Raw genomic sequence first — 26,033 nt, forward strand, 5'->3', positions numbered from 1 at the left:
TTAAATAAAGCAGAAGTAGAAGACAGATGGTGGAAGAGGCCAGGGACCCCTCCTCCTAATTACAATATACACAGACATGACTGAGCAAAGGACAGGGACAATTCCGGGGACAGACTGAAGGGCAGAGAGAGGCAGAACCCTTAAAGAATGGTCCTGGACCCAAGGGTGGGTTGAGACCTGGTCAGTGGCAGGTGTTCTGAGAGGTTATGCTTGAGCAGCTCCTGTGGGCACAGAACGGGGACCTTCAGTACCACCTTGACGATGCGCAGATATACCTCATTCCTTGTGGGAAGCACTCAGGAACATCAAGTTGTCCACCAACAGCTGGTAGGAGAGCACTCCAATGCACCCCAGATTCACCTTCTCCCTGTGTGTGTGTGTGTGCCCCTCAATCATCTCTGTGGAAAGGGGGACCAGGTGCCAAACATTGTCTTCCTCCTCAAGGAGAGGGCATGGACCTGAGAGCCAGTTCCTAGGCAGGTTGATAAGAAGTCCCCAAGGAGATAAGTGTCTGGAATTCTCAAGGAGGAGGAAAGGACAATCATCTTTTTTTCCCTCTACCTTCCTTAGTCTTAATCACATAAAACACTTTTTTCTTTAAGCCCAGAGCTGATGATTATACAACAAACAACTCAGTTTAAACTCTGAACTAAGGAAATGGCAACCCACTCCAGTACTCTTGCCTAGAAAATCCCATGGACGGAGGAGCCTGGCAGGCTACAGTCCATGGGGTTGCAAAGAGTCAGGCACGACTGAGCACCTTCACTTTCTTTCACTTTCAAGGATTATATAAAAAAAATGTTATCCTGCTTGAAGACAGTCTCTCCTTCCTGAAAACCTTCTGGCTAATCCTGTTATCTTAAAATGTAAATTATGGGAGTGGGTCTAGTAAGATCTTGACAACCTTGAGAAGTTCTTTTGATTTACTATAATAGCTAATTATAAAAGTATATGACTCCCTTGCTAACACTAGCGAGGGGGTCGCTGTCCATCCCCCTTCTGATGTCTATGTCAGAAGCTTTCTCTGTGCCTTTTCTTACTTGACTAAAACTCTGCTACACAAAAGCTCTTGAGTGATCAAGCCTGGTCCCTGGTCCTGAAGCTAAATCTTCTTCTTCGGAGATCTAGAATCCGACACCGTTCACCGTAAGCTATCACACCAACCAGCTTATCAGCTCTCTTTGGAGCCCCAAGAGCAGATTCTCTGGCTTTAAGTCTGCCAATCACCTGTTTCCCGCAGCAGTACATCAGAGCATCTGCCAGCTCCTCCATCATCCTGGCTGTTCGCTACTCCTCAGAAGTGCCGTCCTTCCGCAGCTCCTTGTGGAGCTTCCCCCTTCCTCCCCGACCCAGTAAGGGGCAAACCCAGAATCGAGTAGATCCTTTTCTGGTTAGAGAAATTGCTGAGAAGCAAGACGTTGGGAGGCTGCCGATCTCCCTGCGCAGCTGGAGCTCTTCACCTTCCTTCTCTACCTGAGACTTGAAGAGGGCTTTGAGCATCAAGATGAATTGGCTTTTTTTCTTCTGAGCCAGGTACACATTTTCAAATGTGCTTTTGCCTAGAGGACGCCCAGTCTCAAAGTCATGGATTGCAAAGAAACACATTGAGATGTTGGGGGTCCCCCTGCTGTTCTCCACCACCATCTGGCCAGGGAGCAGCTGTGGGTTGGACACTGGAGCCCCTCAAGGGGACAGAAGAGATGGGATGGATGACAAGCTTCTTCCGGAGAACCTCTCTGGGGCAGGTGTTCAGACCAGTCTGAGTCTTCTGGCTGTAGAGATTAAGGGTAGGTGTTTTCCTTCCTGGCAGTCCTTAGAAGGAAAGTGTATGAGAACTGGAGCCCATGGTAAAACCTCCATGTTGGTTGTTAGCAAATGACTGAACCTCTCCATAAGCAGTTTTATAAATATTTTTAAACTTGTAATTTTGAATTATTTTAGGCTTCCTCTTTGTTTTAGTGAACTTGATCTAGAAACATAAACATTTATGTACATAGACTGTTTTGCTTTATTTATTAAAAATGTAAAATCAATTCTTTGGCATGGTTATGTTTCTAACACTATTTATTATACCTGTCTTCCTTCTCCTAGCTTCCTAAAACTTTTCCTGGACTGAAAGTTTGCCCCTTAGTAAATGGTTTCAGTAAAGAACAAAGTTAGTTCGACTATTCAGATCCTTTTTTGCCAGAATGTTAGTAAGTGGACTGCAAGCCTTCTAGAAAGCCTAAATGTAATAACCAGACATCCCTACTCAGAGGCATTTGAAATTAGTTTTCCCCTACATATACTTTTTATTGCAAAGGATCTGGTAGCTCAGATCATAAAGAGTCTGCCTGTAATGAGGGAGACCTGGGTTCGATTCCTGGGTCGGGAAGATCCCCTGGCGAAGGAAATGGCGATCCACTCCAGTATTCCTGTCTGGGGAAATCCCATAGACAGAAAAGCCTGGTGGGCTACAGTCCATGGGGTCACAATGAGTCAGAAATGACTGAGCAACTAACACTTTCACTTTCATTTACTACTTAACATTCTGTAATGCTGTGATTTGTAATAAAAAGATAATTTAAACATAGAAACGCTTCCAGGATTAACATAGGATAGGACTACATTGTTTTTCCCTTGCAGAAAAGCAGATGCCTTCTGTCAGTACTAAAATTAAACTTAAGGCAGTTTCCCCCTAGAAACCCGTTTGTCTGCTATAAATGTGCATGACAATATTATCCTCATAAAGTATGATAATTAAAATCACAGAAAGTTTCTGGAATGGTGGCTTTTACTCTGGATATTTAGTATTTCTTTAAATAGCATAATTCCTTTTTTGAAAAAACTATTAAAATTTATAGAGCTCATTTAGTTGAATGAGATATTGGGCTATTAAGTATCATTAAGAAAATAGATTAACACTGATATCAGGAAGCAAGTGTTTATAGTTTCTGAATGATATATTGCATTTAATAAAATTGAAATAATTAATTTTCAAAACACATTAGGACTTCCAAAATTAGAAGTCCTTCAACATTCAAGGTCATGGATATGAACCCTTGCTTTATGGTGTTTCAACTGATTCCCAGACGCTCTTTTTTTATGCCTGAGGCTCCTGCATACTTATACAATTACTTATTTAACTATTTATTTACTTATTTATTTCTCTTCTCTTTGGAAAAACTTGGGAGTAAGAAGTTGTACCCATTCACTATTGCCCTCACGCATGCAGAACTAAAATCTCTCTACCCCACTCTCAAAAAGATAGATTTTATGCAGTTCCCATGGAATTTCTGTTGAGTCTTCTCTGGCAAAAAAACAACTGCCTAGAGTTTTTTTTTTTTTCAATATTTCTGCTAACTTGAATGTAGGGACTTGCCCTTTTAATTGGCTTCAAATAAGGTGGTTATTGAATCTTATTATTGCCAATTAAAATTTTCCCTAAGAGACATTATAAAGGGGATCTTTGAAGTTGATTCCAAGTTTTAGGTAAAACCCTTCTGCTTAGCCACACCATACATACCAAAAAGTGAGATCTGTTTCTAGACATGTTGGACAGATGACAAAAAAGCAATTTTTTCGACTAAGTTCATTGTCTTACTATCAGAATGTTATTTAGTATAATTTTATATAATAAATGACTAGCAAACTTTTGACTGGTTTTTAGGTGTATTCTTGCCCTGTAATATGTGCCTCATTCCTTAGAGTTAGGCATTGAATTTATAACAAATAAGGAAAATAAATCATCTTTGATTTAGACAAATAATATGTACAGGTTCTCCATGTACGGTTGTGTAGGTCGTTCACTGCACATGTGTACTTGGACAAGAAGCCATGTGGGGACTGATAGTCATCTTGGGATTTACTCTTCAAGCCATTTGCCCTTGTAAAGTTATGTCCTCCAAAGAAAGTCACTTTTTTCCCTAATTACCAAAAAGCTGTGACTTGGCTATTATAGCCATTTAGTTTGAGAAATTCATGTAGTCATAGAAAAATGTGATACATGTTCTGAGGTTATGTTACTGCTGCTGCTGCTGCTGCTAAGTTGCTTCAGTCATGTATCAAAAATAAGCTGAGGCTTTAGCCATAAGGAACACAACCTCAGATTTACTCCTTTAAATATATTACTTTAATATTGTAAATATTGTATGCATAGAAATTAAAAAAATATTACAATAAATAATTTTATCTGTGTGTTTTAAGTTCCATTTCTTTGTGGGATTTTCATAGGATTTTGACAAATACAATTAAGAAAAACCATCAGAAATCAAATAAATGAAAATAATAATAGTATGAGATACTGTGCTATCAATCAGAAATTATTAGATAGTACATTAAACTGCCATTTTTTTGTGGTTCAGTTCAGTTGCTCAGTCATGTCCGACTCTTTGTGACCCCATGAATCACAGCACGCCAGGCCTCTCTGTCCATCACCAACTCCCAGAGTTCACTCAAACTCATGTCCATCGAGTCGGTGATGCCATCCAGCCATCTCATTCTCAGTCTTCCCCTTCTCCTCCCGCCCCCAACCTTTCCCAGCATCAGACTCTTTTCCAGTGAGTCAACTCGTCGCATGAGGTGGGCAAAGTATTGCAGCTTCAGCTTTAGCATCCGTCCTTCAATGAACACCCAGGATTGATCTCCTTTAGAATGGACTGGTTGGATCTCCTTGCAGTCCAAGGGACGCTCCCAATTTATTCCACCTCCTCTAACTCCATGGTAACCGTAAGTTTGTTTTCTACATTTGTGACTCTACCTCTTTTGTAATAAGTTCATCTGTACCCTTTTCTTATATTCCACATAATAAGCGATATCATGACATTTGTCTTTCTCTGACTTACTTCACTCAGTACAGAAATCTCTAGGCCCATCCATGTCGCTGCAAATGGCATTATTTTTTCTTTTTTCATGTTTCTACTTTTGATGGCTACTCTACTGTGCCACGAGGTGGACGAGTAGTTAAGGCGATGGACTGTTAATCCATTGTGCTCTGCATGCGTGGGTTCGAATCCCATCCTCGTCGTCTGTTTGAGTTTATGGCATTCTGTTGTGGCTCAGCTGGTGAAGAAACCACCACTCGCAATGCGGGAGACTTGGATTTGATCCCTGTGTGGGAAAGATACCCACTCCGGATGTCCACGCCTCTCTTTTTGGGGGTCTTCCCTGGTTGCTCTGAGGTTAGAGCATCTGCCTGCAATGCAGGAGACATGGATTCGATCCCTGGGTCCGGAAGATCCCCTGGAGAAGGAAATGGCAACCCACTCCAGTATCCTTACCTGGAGAATCCCATGGAATGAGGAGCCTGGTGGGCTACAGTCCACCAGGTCGCAAAATGTCAAACACGACTGAGCCACTTCACTTTCTTTCTACCTCACCATATTTGTCACTTAGAAAACCTTTCCCTTTACCCTTCGTTTTTTTTAAAGTGGAGCCAAAACTGTTTAAATTCACTAGTTATGAAACAGACTTCTTGGCGCAGTGGAAAGAGAATTCATCAGGAGTTAAAAGAAAATGGATTATTGTCTTAATTTTACCAGGTCGCTGTATGGTGACCGTGGCATAGTCTTGGCTTTTCTGATCCTTGTTCCAATGCAGTGTGGCTGAATTAGGCAAACTGAAGTGCCTCCTCTTTTCTGAAATCCTGTAATTCTCTTTGTGGATTGGTTTACAGTTTCATTTTTGAAAAAAGCAATGCAAAGCCCTGAATGTTGTAAGTTATTTTTGTGCATAAACATCAAATCATATCATTGAATTTACTGTATGTTTTGTTCAAAAAACCATATTAGGTTTTATTGTTCTTTTCAAATTTTGCAATATGATTCACTAAAGCATAATATATTTAATCTTAGCCATACACTGATATAAAATCAATATTCCATTCTGAGATGAAGTCAAGTTTATGCAATTCCCATAAAATTTTACTTTCTGTATGGTTAAAAAAGAATGGAACTTCAACAACAATGTGTTTATCTCAGTGGAATGAAGTGTTATATAGGCAGGATAAAATGTTATTTTAATGTCATTTCTCATATTGTGATATATTGAAAGTGAATGTAATTTTATTGCCAGTACAAGTTTTTAAAACATATATTTCATTACAGATCACTTATTGTTCTGAAATGTATTTTTCTTTAATTTTAATAAATTATTTCTAAACAGCCTTTTAGCACACATTTCTGACAGATAGAGGCTTCACAAGTGGCTCTGTGGTAAAGAATTCATCTGCTAATGCAGGAGACAAGGAGATGCAGGTTCGATCCCTGGGTTGGGAAGATTCCCTGGAGGAGGAAATGGCAACCCACTCCAGTATTATTTATTGACTGAAAAAAAATCCCATGGACAGAGAGACTGGCGGGCTACAGTCCATTGGGTAGCAAAGAGTTGGACATGACTGAGCAACTAAGCACTTTGCGGCTGATAGAATTCCTATTTTTAAGACACTAAGAAATCAGAGGATAACAGGCATTTGTCCAGATATATGGCACAAAGATTGCCGGAAGAAATATCAATAACCTCAGATATGCAGATGACACCACCCTTATGGCAGAAAGTGAAGAAGAACTAAAGAGCCTCTTGATGAAAATGAAAGAGGTGAGCGAAAAAGATGGCTTAAAGCTCAACATTAAGAAAACAAAGATCATGGCATCCAGTGCCATCACTTCATGGCAAATAGATGGGGAAACAGTGGAAATAGTGGCAGACTTTATTTTGGGGGCTCCAAAATCACTGCAGATGGTGACTGCAGCCATGAAATTAAAAGATGCTTACTCCTTGGAAGGAAAGTTATGACCAACCTAGACAGCATATTAAAAAGTAGAGACATTACTTTGTCAACGAAGGTCCATCTAGTCGTTTTTCCCATGGTCATGTATGGATGTGAGAGCTGGACTATGGAAAAAGCTGATCGCCGAAGAATTGATACATTTGAACTGTGGTGCTGGAGAAGACTCTTGAGAGTCTCTTGGACTGCAAGGAGATCCAACCAGTCCATTCTAGAGGAGATCAATCCTGGGTGTTCATTGGAAGGACTGATGATAAAGCTGAAGCTCCAATACTTTGGCCACCTCATGTGACAAATTGACTCACTGGAAAAGACTCTGATGCTGGGAAGGATTGGGGGCGGGAGGAGAAGGGGATGACAGAGAATGAGATGGCTGGATGGCATCACCGACTCGATGGACATGAGTTTGAGTGACCTCCGGGAGTTGGTGATGGACAGGGAGACCTGACGTGCTGTGATTCATGGAGTCGCAAAGAGTTGGACATGACTGAGCGACTGAACTGAACTGAACTGATAGCTATATTGATATATATCATTATCTATGTATATATTGGGCTTCCCAGGTGGTGCCAGTGGTAAAGAATCAGCCTGCCAACGCAGGAGATACAAGAGATGTCAGTTTGATACCTGGGAGAGGAAATCCCCTGGAGGAGGGCATGGCAACCCACTCCAGTGTTCTTTCCTGGATAATCCCTTGGGCAGAGGAGCCTGGTGGGCTACAGTCCATAGGGTCGCAAACATTTGGACACGACTGAAGTGACTTAGCAGGTCTGCACATGTGCTATGTTTAGTCGCTCAGTTGTGTCTGAGCAACCCAACTGATGCACACACACACACACACACACACACAAAGAGACTGATAATCTGACCCTGCAGTAGCACCTTCCACGTTTGTCGTTAGCTCTGACACAAAGTCAGGCAATTTATATCTGTGTGAAGAAGCCTAAATCACATGCTCACAAATTCAAGTACAGAGAAGGTTGGAAACCAAGTACCTAGAATTTTCAACACTTACAGGAAAGGTGTTATTTTCATATTTTCTCTCTCTTGCCCAGACTAATAAAGAAGAAATTATTCAAACACAGTAAAAAGTTTAGGTGTGAAAGGGAAGGGAAAAAATGACTTTTTTAAAGGTTTAGAAATTGAATGTAAGATTTAAATTAAATTAATTTATTTTAATTGGAAGATAATTAGTTTATAATATCATGATGGTGTTTGCCATACATCAACATGAGTCAGCTACAGGTATACATGTCCCCCCACTTCCTGAACCCCTCTCCCACCTCCCTCCCCACTCTATCCCTCTGGGTTGTCCCAGAGCACAGGCTTTGGGTGCCCTGCTTCATTCATTGAACATGCACCTGTCATTTATTTTACATATGGCAATGTACATATTTCAGTGCTATTCTCTCAAATCATATCACCCTTACCTTCTTCCATTGAGTCCAAAAAAGATTAAATGTAAGATTTAAAGTTCGAGAGATCTTGAAGTCAGTGACTCTGATAAAGTTTATGAGAATATAAAGGCTCCAGGATTCCTCCCTGGGTTGATGTGCTTTGGGAAGTGTGGTAATTTTTATGAACTAAAGGAAAGTACCCTACGTCTTAAGTGACTCTGAAAATATTTCTCCCCAGAGACTGTTAATTTACTGAAATGGAGAAAATTTCTTTTAGGTCCTCTATTACCCATGGCAGCTTGAGGAACAATTCACATTTAAATAGCTGTTTCATAATAGCATCTTATTCTTTGCCAGCTGCATGATCCTGAAAATCTAATGTGCACCCAGGAAAGAGACTAGTATATAACATAACAACACTAATGCACTGTGAATGCCATATTGGATATCTTCATTGAGATGTAATCAGTTACTATATAAGCTAGCTAAAAATTATAACAAAAAGTAGTAGAAAGTTATTTTTATGAAAATTTTGGGCCAGCGTATGATTTATCCAAAATGTAACTTTTCTCTTTTTTTCCCCTGTTAAATTCTGTCCTTTAGAATACAGAAAAACCTAAGTTGATATTACCTTGCATTAAATGCATAGCATATTATTTTCCACATGACTTTAACCTCAGCATATTAGACTTATAAAACTTTGTTTTTAAGTTATAATTGCTCTGTTATTGATTTGAATGACAAGGTTAAGTGCATATGGAACTTATATCTTGATTGCAGTATTTGGAAGGCAGAATTATAATTTATAAATGGAATTTTTTTTATTAAGTTGAACCATATGGGATTGGGTTTGATAGGTCAAAAAATCCAGATAGTGATAATTTCATATAGTTTAACCTAGAAAAAATGAGCTTTTTATTAGAATTAGTTGTGTATAAAGACAATTCTTTGTCCTTCTACTTCCCTAGCATTCAATAAATTTTGGAACTTGAGGAGACTCTAGTGAATACTTCGACTTATGCCTTCACAAAATTAGATATTTCCTTTACAAATTGCCCTGATGGGACTAATCACACTATCAGTTCAGTTCAGTTCAGTTCAGTCACTCAGTCGTGTCCGACTCTCTGCAACCCCATGAATCACAGCACGCCAGGCCTCCCTGTCCATCACCAACTCCTGGAGTACATTCAAACTCATGACCACAGAGCCGGTGATGCCATCCAGCCATCTCATTCTCCGACGTCCCCTTCTCCTCCCGCCCCCAACCTTTCCCAGCATCAGAGTCTTTTCCAGTGAGTCAACTCGTCGCATGAGGTGGCCAAAGTACTGCAGTTTCAGCTTTAGCATCAGTCCTTCCAATGAACATCCAGGATTGATCTCCTTTAGAATGGACTGGTTGGATCTCCTTGCAGTATAAGGGACTCTCAAGAGTCTTCTCCAACACCACAGTTCAAAAGCATCGATTCTTCGGCGATCAGCCTTCTTCACAGTCCAACTCTCACATCCATACATGACCACGGGAAAAACCATTGCCTTGACTAGACGGACCTTGGTTGGCAAAGTAATGTTTCTGCTTTTTAATATACTATCAAGGTTGGTCATAACTTTCCTTCCAAGGAGCAAGAGTCTTTCAATTTCATGGCTGCAATCAGTATCTGCAGTGATTTTGGAGCCCAAAAAACAAAGTCTGACACTGTTTCCACTGTTTTTCCATCTATTTCCCATGAAGTGATGGGACCAGATGCCATGATCTTTGTTTTCTGAATGTTGAGCTTCAAACCAACCTTTTCACTCTCCTCTTTCACTTTCATAAAGAGGCTTTTGACTTCCTCTTCACTTTCTGCCATAAGGGTAGTGTCATCTGCATATCTGAGGTTATTGATATTTCTCCCAGCAATCTTGATTCCAGCTTGTGCTTCTTCCAGCCCAGCGTTCCTCATGATGTACTCTGCATATAAGTTAAATAAGCAAGGTGACAATATACAACCTTGACGTACATCTTTTCCTATTTGGAACCAGTCTGTTGTTCCATGTCCAGTTCTAACTGTTGCTTCCTGACCTGCATACAGGTTTCTCAAGAGGCAGGTCAGGTGGTCTGGGATTCCCATCTCTTTCAGAATGTTCCACAGTTTATTGTGATCCACACAGTCAAAGGCTTTGGCATAGTCAATGAAGCAGAAATAGATGTTTTTCTGAAACTCTCTTGCTTTCTCCATGATCCAGTGGATGTTGGCAATTTGATCTCTGGTGCCTCTGCCTTTTCTAAAACCTGCTTGAACATCTGGGAGTTCACGGTTTACATACTGCTGAAGCCTGGCTTGGAGAATTTTGAGCATGACTTTACCAGCGTGTGAGATGAGTGCAATTGTGCGGTAGTTTGAGCATTCTTTGGCATTGCCTTTCTTTGGGATTGGAATGAATCACACTATAAGAATTGAAAAAAATGAAGACTCTGAAATCATTTTATATTTTTGTTTAAAAATATGAAATTTAAGCTATAGTGGTCTAAAACACTTGTGAGATTTATTAGTAATAGAGTAGTCTAAAATTCTGTTTTTTAAGCATGTAAATGACCTTAATGTTGACTGAAGACCTTCACACAGTCATTCTTTCCACCAGTAATACCTGTGTCTTCCCAGATTCCAAGACTTTTGATCCTTTAAACCTCTAAACCTCTGGTTGATTCCAAACGGCTGGATGGACATTTTTTGTTTGTCTTTTGGAATTTGCACATTGCTTTATACCTTTATGGAATGTTTATTGAGTTAGTTATTATATGATTTCTTTCATCTCACAGCCTGAATCCTTGGGAAAAAAAAAGCTTGTCTCACTTTTTCCCGTATGTGATAATACATAGGAAATGTCTTTCTTCATTAGTCATTGACACATTTGTGTCCATCAATGGATGAATGGATCAAGAAAATGTGTACATTTATAATAGCCAGGACATGGAAGCAAGCTAGATGTCCATTCACAGATGAATGGACAAAGAAAATGTGGTACATATATACAACTGGATATTACTCAGCCGTAAAAAGAATAACTTTGAGTCAGTTTTAGTGAGGTGGATGAACCTAGAGCCTGTTATACAGAGTGAAGTAAGTCAGAAAGAGAAGAACAAATATTGTATATTAATACATTTATATGGAATCTAGAAAAACGGTATTGATGAGCCTATTTGCAGGGAAGGAATGGAGACACAGATGTAGAGAACAGACTTGTGTACACAGTGGGGGAAGGAGAAAGTGGGATGAATGGAGAAAGTAGCATTGATTATATATATATATATGCAATACCATGTGTACAACAGAAAGCTAGTGGGGAGCTGCTGTATAACACAGCGAGCCTAGCCTGGTGCTCTGTGATGACGCAGAGGGATGGGATGCGGGAAGGGGCAGGAGGCTCAAGGAGGGTATATATGTATAATTGTGACTGATTTACATTGTCGTATGGCAGAAATCAATATAACATTGTAAAGCAATTTCCCTCCAATTAGAAAATAAAACAGAAAAAGAAACTGTGTAACTTTATATAATACAGTATTATACTGCATTCAATGAGAAGAGAATTCTATCATTTGTGACAATGTGGATGGACATGGAGGACATTGTGCAATGAATGAAATATGTCAGAGAGACAAAAACTGTATGGTATGCCTTATACAGGAAATTTTTTTAAGTAATACGTATAGAAACAGGGAGTAGAAAAGTGGTCACCAGGAGCTGGAGGAGGATGCAGAAATAAGGTGAAGTTGGCAAAAGGGTATAGACTTTCAGTTCTAAGATGAATAAGGTCTGAGGTTTTAATGATAATATGGTGATTATAATTTATAACACTGTATTACATGTCTGAAACCTCCTAAGACAGTAGCACTTATATGTTTTCATCAAAAAAGAAAACAGAAAAGAAAATAGGTGAGGTGACAGACTTATTAATGAAATCAAAGGAGAGAATTTTTTCATAATATACATTGATAGCAAACTATCACTACAATATATATTTTAAGTGTATCACAATTTTATTTGTCAATTATATTTCAATAAAGTTTAAAAAATCATATGTTGGCTGAATTAAATGACCTTCTGAACAAAAATGGAAAGCAGCTATTAACTTTCTTTAAAAATGATGAAATGGATAATATGTATTTTAATATACATAAATACATTAGCATTATATATATACAGATACATATAATGGAGTCTTCTCAAAATTAATATGTTCAAGGTTTAACCACCAGCTGCTGTGACTGCATTGGAAAACAAGGCCTTTAGAGAGGTAGTTAAGGTTCAATGAGCTCATAAGAGTGAAGCCTTAATCCAGTAGGACTGTGTTCTCAGAAGAAGAGGACAAGACACCAGCGATGCACACTCACGAAAGTCCGTGTGAAGACACATGAGAACAGTGCCTGGGAGAGAGGCCAATGGAGAAACCGAACCTGCCAACACCTTGATTTTGGATTTCAACCTTCAAAACTATGAGAATATGAATAGAATACTCATGTTCATAGCTCAGAGAATAGAAATAAGTTCTTGCTTCTCTTAAAGTCCCCCAGTCTGTGGTATTTTGCTATGGCAGCCCTAGTAAGTGAATACACACAAAAAAAGAAACCCTGGATCCAAACAGTGTTCTCTGGGCCAGCATGTAATTCATGGATATATTGTCAGTTCTCTACCACTAGTTCTATCACTCCAACAACAAAGTAAGCAAAGGGCATTAGGGATCTGAATCTGACAGATTCAGGATTCCTCCAAAAGAAATGTTGCATCCATGCTTGCATTTTGCTTATATTCACTGTGAATCATTAGTAAAATTCAGCATTGAGTAACAGCTAAGCCCTCTATGAGGCTGCTTTGATAAGGCAACATCTTATGGTATTTCAGGTGGTCCTGCAAATATCTGAAAGCTAACACATTACAATTGAAATAACCATTGCAGACCTGTAAACCTGCATCTTGATAAATAGCCCTTGTATTCATTTCTTAGGGCTGCCATAACAAAATATCACAAACTAGGTGGTTTTATACAATAGAAATTTTTTTCTTTGAAAGTTCTAGAAGCTGGAAGTCCTACATTTAGCTGTGGACAAGGCCACGCTCTCTCTGAGGGCTCTCAGATGAAATCTCTTCTATACCTTATTCTTAGTTTCTGGTGTCACCAGCAATTCTTAGTCTCCCTTGGCTTACAGAAATATCACTCATCTCTGCTTCTGCTATTACCCAGCGTTCTTCCTGTGTGTTTCCACCTCTATGTATCTCCTCCTCTTTTTAAGAGAACATCAGCCATTTGGCTTAAGGGGTCACTCTACTCCAGTGTGAATTCACATTAACTTGATCATATCTGCAAAGTCCCTGTTTTCAATAAGGTCACATTCATAGGTACCAAGGCTTAGGACTTGAATGAATCTTTTGTGAGGACATCATTCAATGCACAGCTGCCTCTAAATCCCTAAGTCACTTCCATTTCTTATTTCTTCTTTAGAGTAGAAGGGGAATTTAAAGAATAATTCATCCATCTATTTATTCACTTATAGAACACATATTTATTCAGCATCTAATTAGTGAGAGCCGAAGAATTGATGCTTTTGAACTGTGGTGCTGGAGAAGACTCTTGAGAGTCTCTTGGACTGCAAGGAGATCCAACCAGTCCATTCTAAAGGAGATCAATCCTGGGTGTTCATTGGAAGGACTGATGCTAAAGCTGAAACTCCAATACATTGGCCATCTCATGTGACGAGCTGACTCACTGAAAAAGACTGATGCTGGGAAGGATTGGGGGTAGGAGGAGAAGGGGACGACAGAGAATGAGATGGCTGGATGGCATCACTGACTTGATGGACATGAGTTTGAGTGAACTCCGGGAGTTGGTGATGGACAGGGAGGCCTTGTGTGCTGTGATTCATGGGGTTGCAAAGAGTTGGACATGACTGAGCGACTGAACTGAATCGAATTAGTGTCAGGTATGATTTTAGATGCTGATGGTAAAGTTGTGAACAAGGTAGACCAGGACCTTGCTCCTTCAGAGTTTATATTCTAATTATGGGCATCTGGAGTGAACATATAAATAAGTAGATGAGTAGGGGGATTTTTGATAGTAAGTATTATGAGAGAAATATGGCAGGAAATAGGACACAGAGTGACTTAGTAGAAATAAGATGAAGGCTTCCTTGCTTAGACAATAAGACTGCAGAAGGCTTCATTAAGAAGGGAATATTTAAACTGAGACCTAAATGAAGAAAGTTCTAATAGGGAAGTATTATAAGTAAAATGATGAAACAATTAAAATTCTTTAATATCTGTGGTTTAAAAAGTAAAAAGAAAACTCCTATGATTAGTGACTGAGGGGGAGGCAAAGGTGGTCAGATCACCTCCATGGTAACAATATGTTTAATTTTATTCTAACTCAGGATGGAAACAGAAATCAGTTTAGAGGAATTTGAATGAGTCTAGGTAAAAGACGACAGTGATTTGGATTAGAATGGTAGCAGTGGAGACAGTGAGAAGTGATTGGCTTTGCCATAGATTTTTCAGTTATTTATTATGTGCCAAGAACATTCCATCTGTGGTAGGCTGAGTAATGAAAGTGTTAGTTACTAAGTTGTGTCCTTCTCTTTTTGACCCCATGAACTATTATTGCCTGATAGGTTCCTTTGGAATTCCTATCCATGGAATTCTCCAGGCAAGAATGCTAGTGTGGGTAGCTATCCCCTTCTTTAGGGGATCTTCCAGACCCAGGGATCAAACCCCAGGTCTCCTGCACTGCGGACAGATTCTTAACTGTCTGAACCACAATCTGAGCCACCAGGAAAGCCCTGAGTAATGGCCACCTCAAAATGTCTCCATATTATGCATGTATCTTGCGAATATATCATGTTTCATCACATGTATTGTGTAGCGAAGGAGACTTTGCAGATATAATTAAAGTTTGGACCTTCAAATAGGTAAATAATTATGGATTATTTTATAGGGAAAATCTAATCACATGAGCTCTGGCTAGAATCAAAAATATGAGGCAGAAGGAAAAATTGGAGAGATGCTAAGGAAGGGAGGGACTAGACACACTGAAGTGAGAGGAGGGAAACAGAGAAAACATGGGAAGGAATGTAGATAGCCTCTAGGGTAAAAGACTCGTTCCTGGCTGACTGCTGCTGAGGAAACTGGGACTTCATTTCTCCAGCTGCACGGAAATAAATTCTGTCAACAACTGAGCTTGGAAGCAGATTCAAGCCCAGAACCTCTGAAGGGAATTCTAACACTGATTTTGGTTGTTTGAGACTAAGCAGAAGATCCATCTAAGCCAAGCTGCACCTGGATTTCAGATCTACAGAACCATGAGATAATGCATGGTGTGGTGTAAGCCACTGAATTCACGGTTATGTGTTACAGTAACAATGGAAAACTAACACAATTTCCATCAAGGAATTGGTTCAAGTAACAGATCTTTTCTATTCCCATTGTCATAAATCTTGGGTAATAAATTACTTGAGTTTCCCTGGTGGCTCAGACAGTAGAGAATCCGCCTGCAGTGCGGGAGAGCTGGGTTTGATCGATGAATTGGGAAGATCCCTGGAGAAGGGAACAGCTACCCACTCCAGTGTTCCGGCCTAGAGAATTCCATGGACAGAGGAGCTTGGCAGGCTACAGTCCATGGGGTCACAGAGTCACGAGTGAGAGATTTTGGACTTTATTATCATGGATGACCACTAAAAAACCTCTCTAATCTAACTTAATGTTCACATTCGGTCAGAGCCATTGTTTAAAATGCAAATCTGATTGGGATATTCTTTCTTTACATGAATAAGTAGTTTTGTCCATAAAACCAATTCAGATGGCCTCTCCTGCCCGAAGCCTTCCATAATGAACTCCTCCAGGTCAAATGTTTTTTTTTCTCTGCTTCCAGAGCACAGTCCCTATTTATCATTCTGTCTCATCTCCTGTCCCACTACAAAGTCTTTTTCCTGTTTTAAAATGTATACTATTTTTAATTTCATAAATGATACATGAATCAGTCAAAACCATTCATTGAATATGAAATGTTTTTTCTATGTAATCTCATATCTAAAAGAAGTCACTATTAACAGTTTCAATTTTATATATTTTATATACATACAAAATGAAAACTGATATCTGTATTTGCCATATATATGTGTGTGTGTGTTTACATATATGCACTAGTATCCTTCTTAAATAGGGCTTCCCTGGTAGCTCAGCTGGTAAAGAATCTCCCTGCAATGCAGGAGACCCTGGTTCGATTCCTGGGTTGGAAAAATCCCCTGGAGAGGGAAACAACAACCCACTCTAGTATTCTGGCCTGGAGAATTCCATGGACTGTATAGTCCTTGGGGTCACGAAGAGTTGGACACTACTGAGCGACTTTCACTTAACTTCACTTCATCCTTCATAAAACATGGAACACGTTTATGAATTTGTGTTGTAATTGTGTTTTTATTAAGTTTTTACATTAAGCATAGTTAAGCTATGTTTTTCCTAATTGTTTGTGTATATTTTCTTGAATTTGATCCCTTTTAGATAATTTTTAGAAATAATTTTAGCTTTATCTTGATAATGAAAATATTTCTATAATTTGTGTGCAAATACAAATATGTATTTGAATTTATGAAAATACATGGAATAAATATGTAAAAAAGGAATCAAGGAGTATGTCATTTGAAATTGTCAAATTGCCTTCCAAGAATTCTGTGATAATTAAAATTGGTATGCATCATCAGTGTATGACGCCTCCTGTCTCTTCACAACCTTAGTCACATATAATATCTGAGGTATTTAGAATAAAGACAACAACTACAGAAAAACTATAAGTAGAAGCTACAAGAAGAAGTCTCTGAAAAGAGTAAGTTTGTGGTGAGGATTAGGACAGAGACTGTGTCTTTTTATAATAAAACTTTCTGTGCTGCTCGATTTTGTAAAACTAAGATAAATCTTAGGAAAAATAATCAGAAGAAAGGATTTCCCTTTTTTGGGGGTAAAGACTATAAGGTGGCACTCGGGGTAAAGAACCCACCTGACAATGCAGAAGGCCTCAGAGAAACGGGTTCAATCCCTAGGTCAGGCAGATTCCCTGGAGGCAGCCATGGCAACCCACTCCAGTTTTCTTGCCTGGAGAATCCTATGGACAGAGGAGGCTGGTGGGCTACAGTCCACAGAGTTGCAAAGAGTCAGACAAGACTGAAGAGATTCAGTGGTGGACTTTGTATTTGGAATTTAACTTTTTGTTATTACAGGTTTATTAATTTTATTTCTCTTGCGGTAAATATATGCTTTATGAAAAGAGTTTTTCAATAGTTCTCCCATATTTCATCATGCCAAACACATCAATTTAGCCATATGGCATGCTGCGTGCTAAATCACTTCAGTCATGTCCAGTTCTTTGTGACCCTATGGACTGTAGCCCACCAGGCTCCTCTGTCCATGGGCTTATCCAGGCAGGAATACTGGATTGGGTTGCCATGCCCTCCTCCAGGGGATCTTCCCCACCCAGGGACTGAACCCATGTCTTTTATGTGCCCTGCATTAGCAGACAGGTTCTTTACCACTAGCACTGCCTGAGAAGCCTTAGGCATGTTAGATGGGCTCAAAAATATAAGCTGAAGTAATTTACAAGGATTAGGTACCAGAAGAATGCTATAAATGTGAAAAGATTGGCCAAGGAAAGTGAGCCAAATTTAATTCTTACTTATAAGGTAGTGAAGAAGCCATTTCAATTGTCAAATATACCGGACCAGTCCTTCAGGCACAGTGTGATAACATGCAGTTCTGGGTATCTGGAGATTTGATTTCCAGTCTTAGCCACAAGCTAGCTGCATACCTTTCCTGAGTCTTAGTTTTCCAACTACAAATGGATACATGTACACATATGAATATGTGTGAATGTATGTAATGAAGTAAGCGTTCATCAGTATCATACTTACTATGACATAATTAATAAAAGATAATCATATAGCATTAAATGATTAATCAGAGTTTTTTTTTTTTACTGCTGTCTTCAGGAACTGTTTATCTTATAATAAATAAAAAATATATTTAAAAAATATGAGTTATTCAATAGCACAATTCATGGTTCAAAACTTAAAAAAAAGCATATTGTAAGACTTAAAAATACTACTTCACATATAAGTTTATATGTGTATGTGCTCAGTTGCTCAGTCATGTCCAACTCTTTCCGGCCGCATGGGCAAGGATATTGGAGTAGGTTGCCATTTCCTACTGCAGGGGATCTTCCTGACCAGGGATCAAACTCACGTTTCTTGCATCTCCTCAACTGCCAGGGGGGTTCTTTATTATTGTACTACCTGGGAAACCCTATAGCATATGTAATAACACATTTTTTTCCAAAAAAACAACCTAAAGGTAGCTGCATTTAAGTAAGAAATTAAAATTTTGGATAATAAATATCCCAGATGCTATACAAAAGTATGCTTTTATAAATAGAAAAATGCAGTTGATTGTGGGAAAATACTATAGCTTAGATGATATGGATTATATTTGTGCATGTACATATTATATTTCAAATATTCACTTATGGAGTTAATATTGCTATATCTAATCATAACTTTTTTAGTCACAATTTATTTTTTGATACTCTAATGTCTTTGTGGTATTTCGTACACAGATGCAAAGTTTTTCAATCTCATAATATACCTTTAATCGCTGACATAAAATGATAGATAAAAGAGTAAGAAAGATTAAAAAGGGAAAACATGATCTATTTCTACTCATTTATTTGCCATACAAATTGGAATGAGAAAGCAAAACAGTCCCTCAAGTTTAAATTAAAGGGAGCTGGTGTTTCTTTCTTTCTTTATTTCTTTTTAAAGTCTTCTTCCTTGAGTGCATTTACTAACTGATATTTTTTCCTTCTGGACAGAAGTCCCTCCTAGCTTCACTAAACTGACCTCTGTTTGGTTCTTCCAGCAGTAATGGTAGAAAGTTTGCTTATAATGTCCTGGCATTGAAGAATGCTGTCCTTCAATTTCAAAGCTCCTGTGTCTTCAGCTGGAATGTAGCCTTAGGGGAACACATGTAGATAGGTGAGGAGAAAGGAGACACCCACTCAACTGGCCAAAGCTTTTGAACAAACACTGACGATCAATAGAGTAACAGATGGCACCGCCAGCTTGTCCTGACACGCTATGCCCGGCCTGGGAATGAGTTCATTGACTTTGTCGTGGAGAGGTCTTTTAGAGTTTCTCTGGTGTCACCTACTTCTGTTGCTGTCCAGAGCCAAGATCTAATAAACTGATTGAGGATTGAGACGGAAGTGTTATATTTCACAAAGGATGTCTTTATGCTGTGCAAATTGAAAAAATGGACTCAGTGGAGGAAGGGGAGGGTGGGATGGTTGGAGAGAATAACATTGAAACATACACATTACCATATGTAAAATAGATAATAACCAGTGTGAGTTTGATGTGAGAAGCAGGGCACCCAAAGCCAGTGATGTGACAACCTGGAGGGGTAGGATGGGGAGGGAGGTAGGACGGGGTTCAGGATGGAGGGGACAGATATCCATGGCTGATTCATATTGGTGTATGGTAAAAACATCACAGTATTGGAAGGTAATTATCCTCCAATTAAAATACATTAATTAAAGAGAAAGAGAAGCTTATTTCATTGAGTCCTATGACATCTACCTCTCATCTTTTCTTCTTTTTTTCTCTAACATTTAATGGCATTATAGAGAGAAAAATATAAACAATCCCAAAGTAAGAGGAGTAGAAAAAGAAGAAGACTTTTACAAATATTTGTGGATATAAAGGTAAAGAAGGAATATAGAGATGAAGAATCTCTTCCATTACCAGTCACCAATATTAACTTCTGATTGATTGCAAATTTGAACATCATTTCCAGAGTAAATTTTGTGTAATTGGTAAAGTAAGAATTTGCTGATCTGTTTTCTTTACATCCATATACAGTTATACTGCATTTAGAGTTTAGGAGTTTTATTCCCTTTTGACATTTTGTTAACTCATTAGCTCATAATTATTATATAAAACTATATTTACCATTATTTTATTGCATATATTTTTCTATCTCACTCACTGAAATGTAAGTTTCATCAACCATGGGACTGATTCTCTTTTTCTCACTCTTCAAACAGGAATGCCCAGTGGGTTAGTCAAAACCCAGTAAATACTTATTGAATAATAGCATTTTATGTAATGTACTTTATATTTTTTAGAATTAACTAAAATAATTTTCCACTGAAAATATTTCATGAAGTATAATGTTCAGGTCTTAATACAATAGGTCAGACACTGTTTGATCGGTGTATCTGAAAATTTCATTTCTTTCTGGAGGCCAGTGGTTTGCAAATATTTATTTGTGGAAATTATTCTTTCAAATAAATATGTGTGAGGAATTCCAATTTAATAAGGAAAAAGAATTATTCTTGTTAAAGGAAATTTTGAATGCCTTTGGTCGAACTTATTTGCTCTTCCTCTATTCCTACATAGCAACATTTGACATATAGTTAAAGAAATTAAGGAACCCAAAGCATAAAGTCTGAACCATATTTTGAGAGATTAACAGTTTCTTTTTGAATCTCAAGCTTTCTATCATTAATTTACTAATGTATTGACATATAATATGAAGACAAAAATAAATATTAAAACATGAATATATTTAATTGAAATTTATTATGAATTCTCCAGTTATATCACATGCCCTCTATATGCCATCATTTTGAAATAAATGCCTAGCACATGACTTTTATAAAATGTATACTTCTATTTCCTGAAAAAGTGAGCTAATTATTTTAGAATCAATTTTCCTTCCTTATAAATGCTCAATGTATTTTATTTAATTTCCTTAATGATGTTGGAGAGTATGAAAATAGTGCAGATAGTGAAGATAATTTTAGTAGAAAGTTATGAACCTAGAGATGTGTAAAGAATATGAGAGCACCAAGTCTGCTCTTGTTCTCAAACCATAATCTGACACCTTGTAACTGGTTTTAGCTAATGAAGAGCTAGAGACTAATCTAGACCCAGGACTATCAAGGTGTGGAATCTCATAAGAAATGCTTCCCACATTTACTTGAAAGTCAAAGATCTCTTTAGAGTAAGCATGAAAGAGAAGGACACCCTCCTCTCCTCCTGCTTCTCCAAGCTCATGGTTCTGGAAAAAGGGTCATAAAATCATTCACATAAATGAAAAAGTATCCTAAGTTCATAGAGTGGAAAAAGTATAAATTATCTCAATTTTCTCCAAATTGATGTGTGTATATAATACCACAACAATCAACATTCAATGTGGTTGTGAATGTGTGGGCATGTGGCTGTGTTTGTATAACTTAACAATCATATATATATATAAAACAATCATACATATATATATAAATAATCATATATATACAATTATATATATATCAATCATATATTTATAAATATATATATATAGGATTGAATATGCTCATGACACTCTTGGAAGAACTTGTGAAAGGTCAAAACATATTGTTCAGTTCAGTTCAGTCGCTCAGTCGTGTCCGACTCTTTGCGACCCCATGAATCACAGCATGCCAGGCCTCCCTGTCCATCACCAACTCCTTGAGTTCACTCAAACCCATGTCCATCTAGTCGGTGATGCCAGCCAGCCATCTCATTCTCGGTCATCCCCGTCTCCTCCCACCCCCAATCCTTCCTAGCATCAGACTCTTTTCCAGTGAGTCAACTCGTCGCATGAGGTGGCCAAAGTATTGGAGTTTCAGCTTTAGCATCAGTCCTTCCAATGAACACCCAGGATTGATCTCCTTTAGAATGGACTGGTTGGATCTCCTTGCAGTATAAGGGACTCTCAAGAGTCTTCTCCAGCACCACAGTTCAAAAGCATCAATTCTTCGGCGATCAGCTTTCTTCACAGTCCAACTCTCACATCCATACATGGCCACGGGAAAAACCATAGACTTGACTAGACGGACCTTGGTTGGCAAAGTAATGTCTCTGCTTTTTAATATGCTATCTAGATTGGTCATAACTTTCCTTCCAAGGAGCAAGCGTCTTTTAATTTCCTGGCTTCAATCAGCATCTGCAGTGATTTTGGAGCCCAAAAAAATAAAGTCTGACACTGTTTCCACTGTTTTCCCATCTATTTCCCATGAAGTGATGGGACTAGATGCCATGATCTTTGTTTTCTGAATGTTGAGCTTCAAGCCAACCTTTTCACTCTCCTCTTTCACTTTCATCAAGAGGCTTTTGAGTTCCTATTCACTTTCTAAAGCAGTAGTAATAAAGCTGGTTTGGAATTGGTTCAGAAGCAAACAGATCCATAGTTAGGAGTAGAAAGTACAGAAAGTATCATATTTTTGACTATGGTAAATATGTCATGAATGACGAAAAAACCAAAGTTTTGGTTTTTAATTTTTTCACATTAAACGGTTCTAGGAAAATTGAGTATTCAATAAAGTTTTAGATTTCCAAAGGCCTAAAATTAAAATTTTAAAAAGTTAGATAATCTAGAAGTCATATGAGTACTTAAGTCATGAAAGAACAACTTGAATTATAAATAGCTCTAAACATACAGAAAGAGGGCTTCCCTCATAGCTCAGTTGGTAAAGAATTGCCTGCAATGCAGGAGACCCAGGTTCAATTCCTGGGTTGGGAAGATTCCCCTGGAGCAGGAAATGGCAACCCATTTCAGTATTCTTGCTTGGAGAACCCCATGGACAGAGCAGCCTGGCAGGCTACAGTCCATGGATCAGATATGACTTAGCAACTAAAGAGATAGAGGGAGATACAGAAAAATACTGATAAAATTTGCTATGTTATATTAAGAGCCTTTGTTCATTAAAGCACCTAAGGGAGAAAGGAGAAGCCACAAGGTTAGGGAACTCTATATTAGAAAAAATAGCTTTCCTAAATGCTATAGCCACATAAAGAACATGATTCTGTAAGTGAAGCCCAAATTGTGTCTCAGCTCTCATTGTCTCCTTGGCTGCCTGTCCTGATGCTGGGCACCACAATATACATGGGCTGATGATGTTGTGGGAGAGGGTAGTTATTGTAGGCATAACCAACAAAGAAGAGACATTTAGACTTACGGAAACAACTCTAGTGTTATTAAGGGCAACACAGACAACGCAATAGAAAAACATGAGCAAAAATCTTGTATAGGCAAATTATACACAAAAAAGTCCAAAAGGAGATGAAATGATATACATGGTTACTATAATTAGTAATCACAGTGATAAAAATGAAAGCCATTATCATTAAATGATAGGAAATATCATTCTATAAGTACTATATTGGGCAAAATTAACTTGGAATATGAAGTGTCTGAAAGGTTGTGCAGCAATAGAAACGTATCCACTGTTGTAGAAATGAAATTGGTATGAGTATTGACAAATGAAGTTTTGAGCACACTCTAAGCCGTTCAGCATTAGGTATAACAGTAGCGAGTAGAATATTGCTACTACATATACAGAGGTATGGGCTTCCCAAGTGGCAGAGTGGTAAAGAATCTGCCTGCTGATGCAGAAGACGCAGGTTCGATTCCTGGATTGGGAAGATCCCCTGGAAAAGGAAATGACAACCACTCCAGTACTCTTGCCTGGAAAATCCCATGGACGGAGGAGCCTGGTGGGCTGCAGTCCATGGGGTCGCTACGAGTGGGACATGACTGAGTGACTTCACTTTCACTTTTCACTTTCCTGAATTGGAGAAGGAAATGGCAACCCACTCCAGTGTTCTTGCCTGGAGAATTCCAGGGACAGTGCAGCCAGGTGGGCTGCCGTCTATGGGGTTGCACAGAGTCTGATACGACTGAAGCCACTTAGCAGCAGCAGCAGAAGCAGCACACAAACAAAAATATCATATTTATGTATGCATATATATCAGAATTTCAATTATATGATGTCAAAAAGAAGTCAAAACAAAAGCATGCTGCATAGGGACCATAATAAGAATGCCACACGAATACCACAGAAAGTATTAAAATCGGACTCTGGAAAGTGGTTATACATGGAGGGGAAAGAGGTATGACTGCGAAGAAACTTTTGAGAAATTTGCACAATGCAGGCAATATTCTATTTTCATGTACATCTTGGAGGTGATTTCTTTTGTATTCACTTTATATTTTTTGTCCATACCAGTTTTGCTTCATATATGTTTTGTATTTGCTTTGCTTTGTATATTGCTTTCTTTGTGAAGAGTTTATATAAGTTTTTAAGTAGAGAAAATTATTCTCAATTGGATAAATGGGAATTTGCTAATTTACTGGATGGGGAGGTATATTGGTTTCCTGGGGCTGCTTTTAGAAAGTGCTGAAAACTGTGGGGGTTAAAACAAGAGAAAATTGCTCACTCACAATTCTGGAGGTTAGAAATCCAAAATCAAGGTGTGGGCAGACCCATGCTCTTCCTGAAGGCTCTAGGGGAGACACTTTTTCTTGGCTTTTCCTGGCTTCTGCGGGTTGCCAGCAATCCTTGGCATTCACGGCTTGCAGCTGCATCACGGCCTGTGTCTTCACCTGGTTGTCTTCCTTCCATGTCTGTTTCTTGGTCCAAAGTCTCATCTTCTTATGAGAACAGCAGTTGTATTAGATTTAGGGTCCCTTCTAATCCAGTAGGACCTCATTTTTTTCTTAAGTTTTTTTTTTTGATGTGGACCATTATTTTCAGTCTGTATTGAATTTGTTACAATATTTCTTCTGTTTATGTTCCGGTGTTTTGACTGTGAGGCTGTGGGATCTTCGCGCCCCAGCCAGGGATGGAACTCTCAGCCCCTGCACTGGAAGGTGAAGTCTCAATGCCTGGACCACCAGGAAAGTCCCCGGTACGGCCTCAGCTTAATTTATGACATCTGCAAAGATATTATTTCCAATTAAGGTCACATTCTGAGGTTCTGGGTCACATGAATTTTGGAGGGATAGTATTCAATCCAGTATATGGGTGCATAGTTTAATAAGTTCATGAGGTTTTATAAATTATGTTTTACAAGCAGCAATATTAAGTTTTAATTAACAACTCATCTCTAAATTATGAGCCACAGAACCTGGCCCAAGGTTTGAAATCTTTCCAAACCAAGGTAAAACACACAAATGCAAACTAGGGAAAGCAAACTTGATTTGGGTATCTTGAGGACATAGTTATATGGAAATTGCATCATATTCTCTATGGAAACAGGAAAGTGTTTCCATTAGTGATAGATAGTGATAGTTTCCAAAAGTGATAGAGAGCAAATTTTTTATTGAGAATTAAAATCAAAATTGTGTTCTTCATTGCTGAATCTAGCTCAGAGAGGGGTTTTAGTTCTGCTAATCACTGAATCTATCAGAAGGAACCCTATACTCTAATTCTTAAATCAATTGCTCAAAATTAGAGAAACATATTTTATACTGAAAAATCCCAGAGATATTTAATGTGTAGTTAATAACAATCTGAATATTTGAATATTCTTCTTTTTTTTTTGGTTACAGCTATCTTTTTGTCCTTTATATTAGAGTAAGCATTGGACTTCAACATAATTTATGTTTTCTTTATGTCCATTAAATAATAATCATGACTAACATTCACATTTTGGGGTAATATATGACCTCTTTGAATCTAAATATATAACAGAATTGTTTTTCTCTAAAATAGGTTAAATAACATTTTCTTTCTGTGTCCACAGTCTGTCAGCTTTCCATTAGTATCTGGAATGTTGTTTCTCAATACTTTTAAAATATTGAAATATGATATTTGAATCAGAAAATATGAGTAATTATCTCCAAAATCAAATTTGGCTTATGCTGTATCTCCTTAGTAGCTCAGCCCACAAAGAAACCAAAGTGCTTTGGGAGCAGACTGGGAAAGAGAGGAACGATAAATCTGGCTTCATTTCAAAGTTAAAAAAAAAAAAATGGCTCAGGGCAGAATCAAAGGCC

General features: G+C 38.3%; 1 non-coding gene and 1 pseudogene across 1 annotated transcript; one reads left to right on the forward strand and one right to left on the reverse strand.

Annotated features, from left to right (window-relative positions):
* On the reverse strand, positions 1-24,683 carry LOC129553116 (aurora kinase B-like; annotated as a pseudogene).
* Positions 4,924-5,005, forward strand: TRNAN-GUU (transfer RNA asparagine (anticodon GUU)). The gene has a single exon. It is a non-coding gene; the product is annotated as a tRNA-Asn (tRNA).
* Positions 24,684-26,033: the final 1,350 nt, after the last annotated feature.

This window comes from Moschus berezovskii, chromosome 18 (genome assembly GCF_049115385.1).
Source record: "Moschus berezovskii isolate FMDL1 chromosome 18, NW_MosBer_1.0, whole genome shotgun sequence".
Lineage (NCBI taxonomy): Eukaryota > Metazoa > Chordata > Mammalia > Artiodactyla > Moschidae > Moschus > Moschus berezovskii.